Raw genomic sequence first — 18,840 nt, 5'->3', positions numbered from 1 at the left:
ATTTTTGAGAGACAGCATGAGCAGGAGAGGGCAGAGAGAGAGAGAGAGGGAGATCTAGAATCCAAAGCAGGCTCCAGGCTCTGAGCTGTCAGCACAGAGCCCAACGCACTCGATCCCACGAACCGTGAGATCATGACCTGAGCCAAAGTCGGAAGCTCAACTGACTGAGCCACCCAGGCGCCCCAGCTCCCTCGTTTTTTAGAAGAAGAATTTTGGTAGTCTTTGTCCCAAGGGACATCTAAATCTAAGCTAAAAGAGCATATCATTCACTTGTTCTGAACTTTTCAAAAGGCACCAGAGTGATCTTAGATTTTCCTCCCTTGTAACACCCAAAGGTTGGCTACTTTCCACTAAGCAACAATCTCACATTGTACTCACTTACCATTAATTGAAAAATAAACCTTTCTCCTTGAAGTCAGTGATGGTAATGGTAACAAGATGAGATTACCAGGCCTTATTCTTTGGGCCATTCCCAATCATATAGAGTTGGATTGGATAAATACAGAGAAATATATCTATTCAACCCACTAGGCAACAAAATATTTGCATAGTCAAGCCCAACTAGGTGAAATATAAAGAGAATTTTGTCCATCCCATCAATATCTTGGGAATTCTTGTTATTAGTCAAATTAATACACATAGTTTCTGGTTTTAGAATGTTTTTACACCTTAATTTTAGCCCGGGCCTTCCAGATATGGCATTTAAAAAATAAAATTGTAAAGTATAGATGAGTTGTATGTAAACTTATTTTTCATCCCCTATGATATGGACTGAATGTTTGTGTCCCTACCCACCCTCACCCCACCCCTGAATCCATACTTTGAAGGTTTAATTCCCCAGTGTGGTAGTATTTGAGATATGGAGCATTTAGGAGGTAATTAGGTTTAGTTGAGTCATGAAGATGCAGCCCCCATGTTGGCTTAATGTCCTTATAAGGGAAAGAGACCAGAGCCCTCGCACTTTGCTCCATGTCAAGATATAGCATGCAAGGAAGCTATCTGTAAACCAGGAAAAGGACCTTTACCAAGAACCCCCACCATGCTACCAATCTGATCTCAGATTTCCAGCCTCCAAAACTGAGAAATAGATATTTGTTATTTAAGGCACCATATGTGTGGTGTTTTGTTATAGCAGTCTGAATTAAGACATTGTATTCTATCTTCCCAGTACTACCAATAAAACAGTGATTTAACTAATCAAGACTCAACTTTAAGTCCCTCATGTTAAATTGCAAAACAATGCTGAAGGTTTGTAGATTAGTGCTTCTATCTTTTGTTACCCTGTGTATTGAAGCAGATATTTAAATTGCTAATTCTAATTGTTTATTAAATGGTCACTAAATTAACCACACTTAATCCAGTAGTCCAGTTAGTATAACCTTTTAGTTTGGTATATCTTTTAGTTTCATAGGAACTTTCAACCACCATCTTATGCAGTTCCTCCCAATTTTCACTGTCATTTTCTGTTCCCATTTTTGGATTCAGTTCCTGGAGAGAAACGTCTGCCACATTCACTCCACTCCACATAGTCACACTTGGGACACCATGTTCTTCCCAAATCCATCCGTGGCAGCTGCTGGGTTGAATGCCAAGTTTTTTCAGCCATAAAATATCTAAATCTAACAAAATCCAGATTACACCCACTTCCTCTAGGTGACATATGTGGGAATATCTGCTGGGTTGGAAACCATCATTATGAATCAATAAGGGCTGTATGTGACTATCTGAGGAATAATGAATTTGAAGACATTAACATTCCTCTGCACCGGATTGAGATGGCTCTTTCTCTGCTGCTGGCAGACTCCTGTAGTTATCACCACAATCTTAGAACTGGCAGTCACAGGTAATCCTTATCTGTCATGTCACAACTTCAGGTGTCTGAAGAAATAATGTCCCATGTTGCAGATCCATCATTTCTCCTTTGAGTTTATCTTCCAAAATGCCCACAGGGCAAGCTCATCATCCTGAGGCTTTCCCAAAATACTGATGGCACACACTGTACCAACATCCACTACAGTGATCTTATTGTTTGAGACGGTTGCCTCTTCTACAACTGGTGTAACCAGTTTTTCCTTAAGAGTTGCCATTGTATCCAGGAAAGAAATGTCTGTAAAAGTCATGTGAAGGAGACAATGTCAGATTTCTGGCACTCTTTTCTCAGACTTATAGCCTTAAGAACTATGAAGAATAAATGTTTTTTTTAAGCCATCTAATCTATAATTTATTATAGCAGCCTGAACTAAGGGCCCATCCATATAACCTCATTTTCCTTAATTACCTCTTTTAAGGCCATGTTTCTAAATACAGTGGCATTCTGAAATACTGAGAGCTAGGATTTCAACATATGAATTTAGAGGGGCTACACTTCCCTCCGTAACATAGATGAATCTTAAAAACGCACTTAGTGAGATAAGCCAGAGACAAAATAATAAAAATTGTATGATTTCACTTATATAAGGTACCTACAATAGTCAAATTTATAGAGACAGAAAGTAGAATATTGGTTACCAGAAGGTGGAGAAAGAGAGGAATGGAGAGTCATTTTTTAATATGTACAAAATTTCAATTTGGGATGATGACAAAGTTCTGAAGATTGGATGTTGTGGCAGTTGCACACCAATGTGAATGTACATAATGCCATTGAGTTTCATATTTTAAATGATTGAAATGGTAAATTTTATGCTGTGTAGTTTAGCACAATAAAAAATGGTAGAAATAAAACATACAGTAATGGAAATAAGGGATGCCTTTAATGTGCTCATTAGTGTACTCATTATAGACAAGAAAAGAATAAAAAGAATCAGTGAACTCAAGGTATGTCAATACTTCAAAGAAGGAAGGTGTGAAATTAAAATTAAAACTTTAATGTTTTTTCCTTTTAATTGATCTAAAACATGTTTTTAAAAGCAATAGCTATCACAATGTGTTGGGTGATTATAGGATATGGGAGGGTAAAATGAATGACAGGAATGTCACAGGGACATAGGGAGAACTAGGGAATACTCTTATAAGGTACCTATGATACATGTGAAGTTATATAGTGATATTTAAAAGTAGACTTAGAATACATTTTAAGCTGTAGGGCAACCATTAAGAAACTATAAGATAAATATAATTTTTCTTCATATATTTTCCCTCCGCTATAGTGGGTTGTAATTGACAAAATTGTATACATTTAAAGGGTAAAATGTGATGATTTGATATATGTATACTTTGTGAAATGATTATCACAATCACATTAATAACTCATCTATCACTTCACATAGTTGTGTGTGTGTGTGTATGAGAACTCTTAAGATCTACTCTCTTAGCAAATTTTAAGTATACAATACAGTATCAACTATAGTCCACATGCTTTACATTAAACCCTCAGAACTTATTTATCCTATAACAATATTTGTATCATTTTACTAACATTTCCCCATTTCCTCCATCATCTTGGCAACCACCATTTTATTAGTTCAAAAAAATTTTTTTTTTTTTTTTAGATTTCACATCTACATAATACTATACATTAATTGTCTTTGTCTGGCTTCATTACTTAGCATAGTGCCCTCCAGTTTCATCCATGATGTTGCAAATGGCAGGATTTTCTTTTCTTAAGGTTGAATACTATTCCATTGTATATATACATATACTACATTATCTTTACACATTCATCCATCAGTGTACACTTAGGTTGTTTCCATACCTTGGATATGAACATAGGAGTACAGATATCTCTTTGGGGTAATGATTTTGTCTCCTTCAGATATACACCCAGAACTGGAATTGCTGGATCATATGGTAGTTGTATTTTTTTAATTTTTTTTAATGTTTATTTATTTTTGACAGAGAGAGGGAGAGATAGAACATGAGCGGGGGTGGGGGTGGGGGCAGAGAGAGAGGGAGACACAGAATCTGAAGCAGGATCCAGGCTCAGAGCTGTCAGCACAGAGCCCCACGTGAGGCTAGAACTCACAGACTGTGAGATCATGACCTGAGTGGAAGTCGGAAGCTCAACCAACTGAGCCACCCAGGCGCCCCTATGTTGTTTTTTTTTTTTAGGAACCTCCATACTGTTTTCTATTGTGGCTAGATAGTTCACATTGCCACCAAAAGTGTACACAAGTTTCCTTTTCTCTACATTCGCACTAGTGTTTATTATTTCTTATCTTTTTGATAGTAGACATCCTAACAACTGTGAAGTAATATCTCATTGTGATTTTGATTTAGATTTCCCTGATGATTAATAATTTTGAACATCAGTTCATGTCTTGTTAGCTTTGTTATGTATTCTTTGGAAAATGCCAGTCAGGTCCTTTGCTCATTTTTTAGGCAGAATTTTATTTATTTGTTTATTTATTTAGCTATTGAGTCATAGGAGTTTTGTATATATTTTAAATATTAACTCCTTATCAGATGTATGGTTTGCAAATATAATTTTCCAGTTCATAGGTTACATTTTTCTTTTGTTGATTTTTTTCCCTTTGCAATGTAGAAGCCTTTTAGTTTTAGGTAGTCCCGCTTTTTTGTCATTGTTTTTGTTTTGTCATTGTTGGCTTGTTTCATTTTTGCTTTAGTTTCCTGCAATTTTGATGTCATACCCAAAAAATTATTGCCAACAATTATACCAAGGAGATTTTTTCCTATGCTTTCTTCCAGGAGAGTTACAGTTTCAGATATTTTATTTAAATCTTTAATTCATTTAGGGTTAATTTCTGTGAGTGGTATAAGATAGGGGTTCAGTTTCATTCTTTTGCATGTGAATATCCACTTTTTCCAGTAACATTTATTGAAGCGACTTTTCTTCTCCATTGTGTTTTGGTGCCCTTTTCAAATATTAGTTAATCATATATGTGTGGGTTTATTTCTGGGCTTTGTATTCTATTCCATTAGTCTATATGTCTGTTTTTATGTCAATACCGTACTGTTTTGATTACTATAGATTTGTAATATAATTTGAGGTCATGAAGTATGATACCTCTACCCTCATTCTTCTTGCTCAAGATTGATTTGGATGTTTGGGACTTTGGGGTTCCATATAAATCTTAGGAATTTTTTTTCTAGTTCTGTGAAAAATGCCAGTGGAATTTGATGTGTATTATATTGAATATGTATATCACTTTGGATAGTATGATATTTTAACAATATTAATTCTCCTAATTATGCACATGGAATATCTTTTCCTTTATTAATGTCTTCTTCAATTTCTTTCATTAGTACCTTAAATTTTCCATGTACAAATCTCTCACCTCCTTGGTTAAGTTTTTACCAAGGCATTTTGTTGTTTTTGATTCTATTGTAAATAGTATTGCATTCTTAATTTATCTTTCAGATAGTTTATTTCAGATAGCTATTGATGTATAGAAACAACTGATTTTTGTATGTTGATTTTGTATCCTGCAAGTTTATGGAATTTATTTATTAGTTTTATAGTTTTCTGGTGGAGTCTTTAGGATTTTTTTATATATAACACCATCATCTGCACATAGAGGCGATTTTACTTCTTCCTTTTTGATTTAAGTGGTTTTTTTTCTTTTTTCTTTTTCTTGCCTGGTTTTCTGGCTAGGACTTCCAATACTATGTTTAATAGAAGTGGCAAATGTGGTATCCTTGTTCCTGATTTTAGAGGAAAAGCTTTTAGTCTTTAATTGTTAAGTACATTGTTTGCTATGGATTTATCATATATGGTCTTTATTATGTTGAGGTACATATCTTTTATACTTAATTTGTTGAGTTAGGTGGGGAATGGGCTAGATGGGTGATGGATATTAAAGAGGACCTTTGTTATGATGAGCACCAGGTGTTCTATGTAATTGATGAAATCACTGAATTCTACTAAAACCAATATTGCACTGTATGTTAACTAAAATTTAAATAAAATTTTGGAAAAGGATGTTGAATGCTGTCAAGTGTTTATTTCTCCATCTATTAAGGTTATTACATAATATCTATTCTTCCCTCTGTTAATGTGATATATCATATTTATTGAATTGTGTACGTTGAACCATCCATGCATTTCAGGGATAAATTCCACCTCATTATAGGTTATTCTTTTAATGTGCTGTTGATTTGGTTTGCTAGTATTTTGTTGAGGATTTTTTCATGTGTTTATTAGGGATATTGGCCTATACTTTTCTTTCCTTTCAGTCCTTGTCTGGCCTTGGTATCGGGGTAATGATACTTTGTAAAATGAGATTGAAAGTGTTCCCTCCTTTTTAATTTTTTTGGGAGACATTGAAAGGACTTGGTGTTAATTCTTCTTTAAACGTTTGGTAGAATTCACTAGTGAAGACATCTGGAACAGGCTTTTTTGTTGGGGATTTTGTTACCACCTTAATATTCTTACTTGTTATTGGCCCATTCAGATTTTAAATTTCTTCATGGTTAATTTGGGGTATATTATATATTTCTAGGAATTTATCCATTTAACCTAGGTTATTCAATATTATTGACCTACAGTTGTTCATAGCAGACTCATTATCCTTTGTAGTTCTGTGATATCAGTTGCAATGTCTTATTTTTCATTTCTGATTTCATTTATTTGAATCCATTTTTCCTTTAATCTGCTAAATGTCAATTCTGATTATCTTTAAAAAAACAAACAAACAGATGTTATTCCAATAGGAAAGATCTTCTCTATTTTTTTTTCTTGTCTCTATTTCATTTATTTCCTCTCATCTTCATTATTTATTTATTTATTTTTTGCCTTCTGCTAACTTTGGGCTTTGTTTATTTTGTAGTTCCTTAAAGAACTTCATGAGCAAATTATTTTCCTATTATTTTTCTTTAAAGATAATTGAGTGCTTAAACATAACAATATCACATTATTATAATACATGTATAAGTAAAATATATAGTGAACAAAACCATATGAATTGAAAGGAGAGAAGTGGGGTGCACTATTGTAGTGTTCTGATGCTATATGTAAAGTGGTATATTCATTTAAGTTAGATTGCAATGAGTTTAAGATGTATATCATTACATCTTGGGTAATGAGCTTATAAAATGAGATAAAATGTGGGGCGCCTGGGTGGCGCAGTCGGTTAAGCGTCCGACTTCAGCCAGGTCACGATCTCACGGTCCGTGAGTTCGAGCCCCGCGTCAGGCTCTGGGCTGATGGCTCGGAGCCTGGAGCCTGTTTCTGATTCTGTGTCTCCCTCTCTCTCTGCCTCTCCCCCGTTCATGCTCTCTCTCTGTCCCAAAAAGAAATAAAAAACGTTGAAAAAAAAAAATTAAAAAAAAATAAAAAATAAAAAAAAATTAAAAAAAATGAGATAAAATGTAACAATAAAAATATCTAATCAAAAGGAAATCAGAAAAGAGGAAAATAAAATAGGTCAGCAACAAAAAGCAAAATGAGCCATATAAATATTGACATTAAAAATATAAGTGGTTTCAACACCACAGTTAAAGTGGTCAGATTGTCAGATTAATAAAAAGAAAGAAATAGAGAAGGAAAGAGAGAAAGAGAAAGGAAAGAAGAAAAGAAATAAAAGAAAAAAGAAAAGGAAAAGAAAAGAAAGAATCAAACTCTACTGTTGGGTGCTTACAAGAAACACATTTTTTTAAACAAAGAAATAAATATTCTTTGGGTAAATACCTACTAGTGCAATTGCTGCATCATAGAGTCGTTCTACTTTTTAAATTTTTGAGGAACCTCCATACTTTTTCCCACAGTGGCTGCACCAGTTTCCATTCCCACAAACAGTCCAAAAGGAGTCCCTTTCTCCACATCCCCACTAAAATCTATTATTTCCTGTGTGGTTGATGTTATCCATGCTGACAGCTGTGAAGTGATATCTCATTGTAGTTTTGATTTGTATTTTTCTGATGATCAGTGATGTTGAGCATCTTTTCATTTGTCTGTTGGCAATCTGGATATCTTATTGTGATAAGCACCAGGTGTTGTAAGAAAGCCTTGAATCACTATATTGTACATCTGAAACTAATATTACACTGTATCTCAACTAACTGGAATTTGAATAAAAACTTAGGGAATATCACATGAGGCATGGGGTGAAATAAACTGGACACCTTCCCCAAAAAAGAAAGGAATAAGCTAAAAGTAAAGGGATGCAAAATACATATCATGTTAACAGAAATCAATAGAGAGCTGAAGTGTAAATATTAATATTAGACAAAGTAGGTTTCAGAGCAAAGACTATAACTAGGGGAAAAAATTATGTACTATGTGATGGACCATAAAATAAACCACAACCAATGGGTTATTTAATTAAATCAATTAAACAAAAAGATTAAATAAGTTGAAAAATTATGTATTTAATTCATTTCAAAATGTAATTAAGTAAGTAACTAAAATCACTTATGTCATATAAAGTATGTTTTCTGATTACAATTAAAATCAATAACAAAAAGTTAACAGGATTTTCTTTTTTTAACTTTCTTATTTTACTTATTTTTTAAAATATAATTTATTGTTCAAATTGGCTAACATACAGGGTATATAGTGTGCTCTTGGTTTTGGGAGTAGATACCTGTGATTCATCACTTACATACAATACCCAGTGCTCATCCCAACAAGTTCCCTCCTCAATACCCATCACCCATTTTCTGCTCTCCCCCACCTCATTCACCCTCAGTTTGTTCTCTGTATTTAAGAGTCTCTTATGGTTTGCCTCCCTCATTTCTGTTTGTAACTTTTCCTCCTTCCCTTCCCCCAGTCTTAACAGAAGGCTGTTAAGTTTCTCATGGTCCACATATGACTGAAAACATATGATATCTGTCTTTCTCTGACTGACATGTCACTTAGTATAATACCCTCCAGTGCCATCCACATTGCTGCAAATGACAGGATTTCACTCTTTCTCATTGCCTAGTAGTATCCCATTGTATATATAAGCCACATCTTCGTTATCCATTCATCAGTTGATGAACATTTTGGCTCTTTCCATAATTTGGCTATTGTTGAAAGGGTTTCTATAAGCATTGGGGTGCATGTGCCCCTGTGAATCAGCCCTCTTGTAACTTTGGATAAATTCCTAGTAGTGCTATTGCTGGTTCATAGGGTAGTTCTATTTTTAATTTTTTTGACGAACCTCCACACTGTTTTCCAGAGAAGCTGCACCAGTTTGCATTCCCACCAACAGTGCAAGAGAGTTCCCATTTCTCCACATCCTCACCAGCATCTATAGTCTCCTGATCTGTTCATTTTGGCTACTCTGACTGGCATGAGGTGGTGTCTCAGTGTGGTTTTGATTTGTATTTCCCTGATGAGGAGTGACATTGAGCAGAATTCATGTATTGGGTTTAGCAGACTTTTGGTGGACTCTTTTGGGTTTTCCATATAGAGTATCATGTCGTCTGCCAAAAGTGAAAGTTTGATTCTTCTTTGACAATTTTGATGCCTTTGACTTCCTTTTGTTATCTGATTGCTGATGCTAGGACTTCCAACACTATGTTAAGCAACAGTGGTGAGAGTGGACATCCATTTCATATTCCTGATCTCAGGGGGAAAGCTCTCAGTTTTTCCCCATTGAAGATGATATTAGCTGTGGGCTTTTCATAAATGGCTTTTATGATGTTTAAGTATGTTCTTTCTATCCCAACTTTCTCAAGGGTTTTTATTAAGGATGCTGTATTTTGTCCAATATTTTTTCAGCATCTAATGACAGGATCATATGGTTCTTATCCTTTCTTTTATTAATGTGATGTATCACACTGATTGGCAAATATTGAACCAGCCCTGCAGCCCAGGAATGAATCCCACCTGATCATAGTGAATAATTCTTTTTATATGCTGTTGAATTTGATTTGCTAGTATCTCATTGAGAATTTTTGCATTCTGTTCATCAGGGATATTGGCCTATAATTGTCCTTTTTTTGGGGTCTCTGTCTGGTTTGGGAATCAAGGTAATGTTGGCTTCATAGAATGAGTCCAGAAGTTTTCTGTCTGTTTCGTTTTTTGGAACAGCTTGAGAAGGATAGGTATTAACTCTGCTTTAAATGTTAATTCCCCTGGGAAGCCATCTGGCCCAGGACTCTTATTTGTTGGGAGATTTTTGATAACTGATTCAATTTCTTCAGCAGTTATGGGTCTGTTCAAATTTTCTATTTCTTCCCATTTGAGTTTTGGTAGTGTGTGGGTGTCTAGGAATCTGTCCATTTCTTTCAGGTTTGTTGGTATTTAGTTTTTCATAGTATTCTGTGATAATTGCTTGTATTTCTGAGGGATTGGTTATGGTAAATCCATTCTCATTTGTGATTTTGTCTATTTGGGTCCTCTCTAATTTATTTTTGAGAGTCTGGCTAGGGATTTATCAATTTTACTTTTTCAAAAAACCAGCTCTTAGTTTCATTGATCTGTTCTACTGTTGTTGTTATTTTTATTTTTTGGATCCTATATAGTTTATTTCTTCTCTGATCTTTATTATATCTTTTCTTTTGCTGGCCTTGGGGTTTCTTTGCTGTTCTGCTTCTAGTTCCTTTAGGTGTGCTGTTAGATTTTATATTTTGGATTTTTCTTGTTTCTTGAGATAGGCCTGGATTGCAATGCATTTTCCTCTTAGGAATGCCTTTGCTGCAGCCCAAAGGGTTTGGATTGTTGTGTTTTCATTTTCATTTGTTTCCATATATTTTTAAATTTCTTCTTTAATTGCCTGGTTGACCCATTCATTCTTTAGTAGGATGTTCTTTAACCTCCATGCATTTGAAGGTTTTCCAGACTTTTTCTGTGGTTGATTTCAAGTTTCCTAACATTGTGATCTGAAAATGTGTGTGGTATGATCTCAATTCTTTTATATTTATTGAGGAATGTTTTGTGACCCAGTATGTGATCTATCTTGGATAATGTTCCATATGCACTGAATATATCTGTCAAGTCTATCTGGTCCAGTGTTTCATTCAGGGCCACTGTTTCTTTATTGATTTTCTGCCTAGATGATCCGTCCATTGTTGTAAGTGCAGTATTGAAGTCACTGCAATTACTGCATTCTTAACAATAAGGTTGCTTATGTTTGTAATTGTTTTATGTATTTGGTTGCTCTAAATTGGGTGCATAAATATTTATAATTGTTATCTCTTCTTGATTGATAGACCCCTTACTTGTGATATAATGCCCTTCTTCATCTCTTGTTACAGACTTTAGGTTAAATCTAGTTTGTCTGATATAAGTATGGCTATTCCAATTTTCTTTTGACTTCTAGTAGCATGATAGATGGTTCTCCATCCCCTCACTTTCAAGGTGAGGGGTCCTGAAGGTGTCCTCAGGTCTTAAATGGGTCTCTTGTAGACAGCAAATAAATGGGTCTTGTTTTTTTATCCATTCTGGTACTCTATGTGTTTTGATTGGAGCATTAATCCATTTACATTCAGCGTTACTATCGAAAGATTTGGATTTAGTGTCATTGTGTTATCTGTAGGTTTCATGCTTGTGCTGATGTCTCTGGTCCTTTGTAGTCTTTGCAGCATTCCACTCACAGAGTTCCCCTTAGGATCTCTTGTAGGGCTAGTTTAGTGGTGATGAACTCCTTTGGTTTTTGTTTGGGAAAACTTTGATCTCACCTTCTATTCTGAATGACAGCCCTGCTGGATAAAGGATTCTTGGATGCATATTCCTCCTATTCAGCACATTGAGTATTTCCTGCCACTCCCTTCTGGCCTGCCAAGTTTCAGTAGATAGGTCTACTACTACCCTTATGTGTCTACCTTTGTAGGTTAAGGCCCATTTGTCCCTAGCTGCCTTCAGAATTCTCTCTTTATCTTTGTATTTTGTCAGTTTCACTATGATATGTCATGCAGAAGATCAATTCCTGTTACATCTGAAGGGAGTGCTTTGTACCTCCTGGATTTCAATGTCTGTTTGCTTGCCCAGACTGGAGAAGTTCTCAGCTATTATTTGTTCAAGTACACCTTCCTCCCCTTTCTCTCTCTCTTCTTCTTCTGAAACTCCTATGATACAGATACTATTATGTTTTATTGAATAACTTAGTTCTCTAATTCTCCCATCATGGTTTAGAATTTTTTATCTCTCTTTTTCTCAGCTTCATCTTTTCCCATAATTTTATCTTCTATTTCTCTTTCATCTCCCCTCTGCCTCTTCAATCTTCACTGTCACTGCATCTAGTTTTTTTTACACCTCATTTACAGCATTTCTTAATTTGTCATGACTATTTTTTAGTTACTTGATCTCTGCAGCAATAGATTCTCTGCTGTCTTCTATTATTTTTTCAAGCCCAGAGATTAATCTCATGACTATTATTCTAAATTCTTGATCAGATATACTGTTTATATCTGTTTTGATCAATTCTTTAGCTGTCATTTCTTCCTGGAATTTCTTTTGAGGAGAATTCTTCCATTTTGTCATTTTAGCTAGTTTTCTGTCCCTAATGTGTTTTGAAAGCTTGTTATATGTCCTGTACCTGTGAGTGCTACTATATTAAAGAGGGGTCATACACTCACTGTCCAGGGCCTGGCCCTTCAAGAGGTGTTTTTAGGAGTGTGTTACATGCTGTCTGTTGTTCTGACTCTGGTTGCTTTATCTCCCTACTTGTTGTGATGTTTTGGACCTTCCACCAGGTGTGCTTTTATTTGTTCATTTGATACAGCCCTGGAAAAAAAATTTAAAGGCAGGGAGGCGGGATGATGGTGGTGGAAGAGGCCTTATCCCATACAAAGAGAGAAATGACAGGGTCGGGAAAAATAAAATAAAAAAAAAAAATGACCAGAAACTATACTACTTAACCCAGAGAGACAGAGAGGAAAATAAAGGAGATATAGAACAGGTACAAAGAGAATAGATTAAATATGTCTGTTAACAAAACCAACAACCAGAATAACCAGACTAGAGGAGGAAAGAAATAAAAAGGAGAAAAGGAATAAAATATATATACATATATATATACATATATGTGTGTATATATATAAATATATATATATATAGTTCAAGAATTGTCCAAGAATTAAGTCAGAAAATGCAAAACTGCTGGGTGGTTTGGAACCAGTGGCAATGCTGGTCTGGAGGAGGGGCTGTCTGGTCAATTACAATCTTACTCCAGTAAATACCCAGTTACTAGGCATGGAGCGCCATGGTCTGATGTAGGTGGGTTCCCTCCTCCATTGTGGGCCCTCTGTCCAAAGCCCCACCTTGTTGGTGATGGGGGAAAAATGGTGACACCCCAGTCTCTCCTCCCTAGTCCGGATATCCCAAACCACTCTGTTCAAGCAGTCCTCACAGTGCTGTGTGGGCACAAGCAGGCCATTTTTTGGTTTTTGGTTTTTGTTTTTGCACTCCAGTCTCCGGTGCCTCCCTGGGGCTCAACTGGGAATCAAACCCAGATGTCTTAAAAGGTCCCACTCTGCATGCCCTGGTTCCAGGGAAGTGCCATTCCACCCCACCGATGAAGAGCCTCCTCACAGTGCCTCACAGGCGCGAACAAGGCAATTTATCCCATTCCACCAACTCCTGCACTTCCCTGGCGCTCAACTGGGATTCAAACCCCGGTGTTTTAAAGGGCCCTGCTCTGTCCACCCCCATTGCAGGGAAATGCACTCTGCCCCACTGATAAATGGCCTCTGGCTGGTGGGTGCAGGCAGGGTCCTTTGTCCTTTAAACAACTATATACCTTCTTCCCACAGCAATAGAAGGAGAGGATTGCTTTCTCCCACTGCAAACTTCACCTCTGAACTAGTTACTGAGCCAAGGGCTGGCTTCCCTGCTCCCCAGATGTGCAAACAGGGCAGCCAGCACCAGTCCAGAGAAAGCCTGGCAGTTAGAGATTAGATCTTTCGCCAATTTTTTTCTGATCCCTGGTCTGTGGTTTTTCTCTTTTCCAAATACAGTCCTACACTTCCACAACCTCTCTTTCTCTTCTCTTTGTCTCTCTGAAGAAGGGGATCCCTCCCTCTGTGCCTACGCTGCCCATTTTTATCTCTCCCGGTTCGCAGTCACATACCTGTGGCCTGCCAGTTTGTCCCTTTGGGCCCCTGGAGATGTCTCTGCCACTCTGCAGACCAGACTTGTAATTCAGAGTCCTCTGTCCTCAAAACTGCTGTGTTTGAAGGACAAGGGAACTTTGGGTCCTCCTACTTCTCAGCCATGTTGGATCTCCTCTTAACAGGATTTTCAAGATGGCATTGGAGTGTGAAGACCCTAGGCTCATCTTCTCCCATGAACACAACTAGATAACAATCACATCATCTTAAATACCCCAGAAATAGACCTGCAGACTGACAGAACATACTCCACAGCTAAAGGGAGAAAAGGTGCAACAGCAAAGAAATTTTATTTTTATTTTATTTTGTTTATTTATTTTGATGGGGGGGGGGCACAAGAAGTGGAGGAGCAGAGAGAGAGGAGCAGAAAGAGAGAGAATCCCAAGCAAGCTCCATACTGTCAGTTCAGAGTCCAATGCAGGGCTCAAATTCATGAACTGTGAGATCATGACCTGAGCTGAAATCCAGAGTTGGACACTTAACTAACTGAGCTACTCAGGTGCCTCCAAACCCTGGGATTTTTTTTTAATGTTCATTTATTTTTTGAGAGAGAGAGAGAGAGAGAGAGAGGCATAGCACAAGCAGAGATAGAGGGAGACACAGAATCCAAAGCAGGCTCTAAGCTCTGAGCTGTCAGCACAGAACCCAACAGGGGGGCTTGAACCCATGAACTGCGAGATCATGACCTGAAACTGAGCCACTTAGGTGCCCCCAAACCCTGGACTTTTAAAGGTTAGCAGGTTTGGTGGGGTTAGAGACCAGTGAGCATTGCCTTGCTCCTGGTGAAAAGGCAAATGACCCAAGGGTAGACAGTGTGGAAATAATGATCTAAAGAATGCCTGGGGCACACAGTGGGCAGATTATTTGCACTTATTAGAGTGCATCCCTGAAAGGCAGAGTTCATGGAGACACCTCTTCAGGAAGAAAGGAGGTGGCTGCAGCCATTTCATTCCACCACCCCTCAGCATAAACCCAGAGACGCTTGTGGGAAGCAACACAGCACCAAAATTGCCCACCTAACCTGCATATGCCAAGCCCCATGCTCTGAATTCTGGTGGGAAAGTCTTTCTTAATTAAGCTTACTTCAGTCGCAGCATGGCAGGCCCCTTCCCCAGAAGACCAGCACAAAGGCCTGTCCAGACCATGTCACCAGGTCAGAGTTCTGCAGGGCTAAGTTCCAGTGTAGGTAGTGGTAAGTCTTATTTCACAAGCATACCAGAGCATGCCTAGTTAAAACTTGCCATATTCGGGCCAGGAACCAAACACTGCCCACAGAAGTCAAGGAGAGCCTCTACAAATGACTGGCCTGAAGGATAGAGAAGCCAAAACACATTAGCAGACCACATGCAGCACACACTGGAGACACTTCCTGAAGTGTCAGGCCCTGGCACATGACCTCTTCTTCATAAGGCTATTATTTTCAGGAGCAGAAGACATAGCTGGCTTTTCTAATACACAAAAGAAGGCAAAGACATAGATTAAATGCCAAGATGGAGGATTTTATCCCAAATAAAGAACAAGATAGAGCCACATCCAGATTACTAAGTGAAACTGATACAAGTAACATGCTTGATGGAGAATTCAAAGCAATAGCCCTAAGGATACTCACTGGGCTAGAGAAAAGAATAGAAGACATCTGAGAGACTTATCACAGAGATAAAAGACTAAAGAAGAATTAATCAGAGATGAAGAATGCAATAAATGAGATGGGAAACAGATTTGATGCAATGAATAGCATACTGGAAGAAGCAGAGGAACAAATTAATGAAGGCAAAATAATGGAAAGTAATAAAGCTGAACAAAAGATAGAAGAATTATGCAACATGAGAATATACTTATGGAAGTTAGTGACTCAATCAAATGTAATAACATTGATATTATAGGAGCCCCAGAAGAAGAGAGAGACAAGGGGGCAAAATATTTATTTCAGGAACTAATAGCAGAAACTTTTCTAATCCGGGGAAGGAAAGACATGCAGATCCAGGAGGCACAAGCAGCTCCCATCAAAATCAACAAAAACAGGCCAACACTAAGACTATGGTAATTAAACTTGCAAAATATAGCAATAAAAAAATCTTAGAAGTTAAGATGGTGTAGTAAGGGGACCCTGGGCTTGTCTCATCCCTTGAACACAGCTAGATCAACATCAAATCATTTTGAACACCTAGCAAATCAATCTGAGGATTAACAGAACAATCTGCATAACGTGAGGGAGAGAATGCAGGTGGTACACAGTGAGGAGAGGTGAATTGGGGGAGAGAAGAGCCGTGGTGCTGTGGAGGGCTAGGAGCCCCTTTCACGGAAAGGAGAAAGAGACAGGGGAAGATTGAGCAGTACATTGGGTTCACACAAGAAAAGCACTCCCCCTGAAAGTAGCTAGAGAGAAAGAGAGAAGTGAAAACACACACAGATGATTGCACAAAAAACTGTTCCCCAAAACCATTGATGGGGGAACAGGAGAGGGTTTAAATACCACAAGGTTTTATAAACAGTGAAGGACAGAGTCTGAAGTTTCAGAGTTCAGTGCCTGGCAGAGCTCTGGCAAGGAAGCAGGGTGGAACCCTAGGAGTGAACAGCATGGTCTGAGGATCCTCTGGGTTGCATGGGTAAAAGCAGTTCTCCTGTTTGGAATGCACTTGGTAGAGGTAATATGGCCTTTCTGAGGCCAGAGACATGGTAAGCACCGTAGAGCTGCCCCAATCACCAGTATAGGAACAAAGAAGCTGGGAAAGGGCAGCAAACCCTGGTGCCGGCTATGCATTGTGATTTGCCGTAAACTCTGAGCTGCTTCTGCTGTGTGGTCACTTGAATATTTTCTGGGACAAACCAGTACCAGACACAGTGCAGTAAGAACTTCCTTCAGAGGAAAAGTGCAAGTCCAAGCTGTGGAGGTCTCTGAAATGTGGGATTTAGAAAGACAGTCAAGTCTGAAATGAAACACAGAAGAGAAGTGCCACCTGGCAGGCAGAAAGCTCGGACATAGGGGGAAGATTGAGAGCTGATGGAAGTGTGAGACACAGGAAAGGTGATTGATTATGTGTCTGTGAGGCTTGAACTTCCTGTGCTCCAGAGATTAGAGAGTGGGGTGAAGACATTTTCACCATTAGCCCAATACTGATTTTCCCCAGTGAGCTAAACAGTGCCACCAAGTGTAGAATGGAGCCATTGCACCAAGCCCTACTCCCCTGCACCCTCCAAGTACATCTCCACTAAGGCAAGTTGGCCTGAGAATCAAAGCAGCAGGCCCCTTACCCCAAAGACCAGGACAAATCTCTTCCACACATTTAGTCTCCTGATCATAGAGTGCTCCAAAGTTTCAGCTCTGGGGGATTTTGATCTACTTTCATTGAGCTTTTGTTTGTTCACTTGTTTGGGATTTTTTTGCTTCTATTTTTGTTTTTGTTATTTTTTCTTCTTTTTTTTTCTTGACTACAGAAAAAGCAAATTTTTTATTTTATCTTATGATTATTTTTTAACCTTTTTCTTTTTTCTTTTCTCTTTTCTTTAATCAAACTTCTCTTAACAAGCAGGCCAAAACACAACTAGGATCTAACTTCCTTAATTTTTTTTTAATTTTTACGTTTTTATTTCATTTTATTTTCTTTTTTCTTCCTCCGCAATGACAAGATAGAATAATTCACCTCAAAAGAAAGAACAGGAAGAAATGATGGCCATGAATTTAATCAATAAAAATGTAAGTAAGATGTCTACACTAGAGTTTAAAACAACAATAATAAGGATACAAGCTGGCTTTGAAAAAAACATAGAAGACACAAGAGAATCTCTTTATGCAGAGATAAAAGAACTAAAATCTAGTCCAAAAGTAAAAATGCTATAACCAAGATGAAAACCCAAATAGAGGGCATAAAAAATGAGGATGGACAAGGCAGAGGAGCAAATAAGTGATATAGAAGATAAAATTCTGGAAAAAAATGAAGTTGAAAGGAAGAGGGAAGCAAAGGTCATGGATGACAAAGGCAGACAAAGGGAACTCAGTGACTTACTAAAACATAGTAACATTCATATCCTAGAAGATCCTAGAAGATGAAGGAGAGAGAAAAAGGAGCAGGTTTATGTGAGCAAATTATTGCCAAAAACTTCTCTAGTCTGGAGAAGGACACAGACATCAAAATCCAAGAAGCACAGAGACCCCCCATTAAATTCATCAAAAGCCAATCATTGCCAAGACATATCATAGTCAAATTCACAAGGACCCTCAGGGCTCTATCCCAGCCATTCCCACTGACAGTTAAATTTCCAGGCTTTTAGCACCACTGGTTGTGAGAACTCAAAACAATTAGCCCCTCTCATTTTCCCAGCCACTGGCTCTGGGGAAATACTCTCCTTGTGTGTTCCTTGTGTGCTCTACTCTCTCTCACCCTTCTCTGTGACCATGGCTCCCTCCCTTCCTCAGTACCCACAATTCATTTCTCCCCTAAACCACATCTCCACACCGCTACCTTCTTCAATGTGGCTTCTTCTCTCCCTTTAGTTGTGGAGTTTGTTCTATCAGTCTTTAGGTTGATTCTGGTGGATTTAGAATGATTTTATAGTTATTTAGTTGTATTCATGGGATGAGATGAGGCGAGGGTCCTCCTATTTTGCCACCATCTTCTCTTCTTCACATTTCCTTATTTTTTATTTTTTAGGGCTAAAAAATATTCCAATGTGTGTGTATATATCACATTTTATTTATTCTTCCATTCATCAATGGACACCAATTTTTTCCATACCCTGGCTAGTATGAATAATACTATAATGAACATAGGAGTAAGGATATCTCTTCAGGATAATGATTCCCTTTCCTTTGGATCTCCACAAGTGAGATTGTGGGATCATATGATATTATTCTATTATTAATTTTTTTCATTTATTTCATTTCATTTTATTATTCTATTATTAATT

General features: G+C 37.6%; 1 pseudogene; it reads right to left on the bottom strand.

The window, feature by feature from the left end:
- Window positions 1-1,263: 1,263 nt before the first annotated feature.
- On the bottom strand, window positions 1,264-2,153 carry LOC125925498 (L-lactate dehydrogenase B chain-like; annotated as a pseudogene).
- Window positions 2,154-18,840: the final 16,687 nt, after the last annotated feature.

Source organism: Panthera uncia, chromosome D4 (genome assembly GCF_023721935.1).
Source record: "Panthera uncia isolate 11264 chromosome D4, Puncia_PCG_1.0, whole genome shotgun sequence".
Classification (NCBI taxonomy): domain Eukaryota; kingdom Metazoa; phylum Chordata; class Mammalia; order Carnivora; family Felidae; genus Panthera; species Panthera uncia.
The sequence above is the reverse complement of the archived record's forward strand: the minus strand, read 5'-3'. Positions and strand labels throughout refer to the sequence as shown.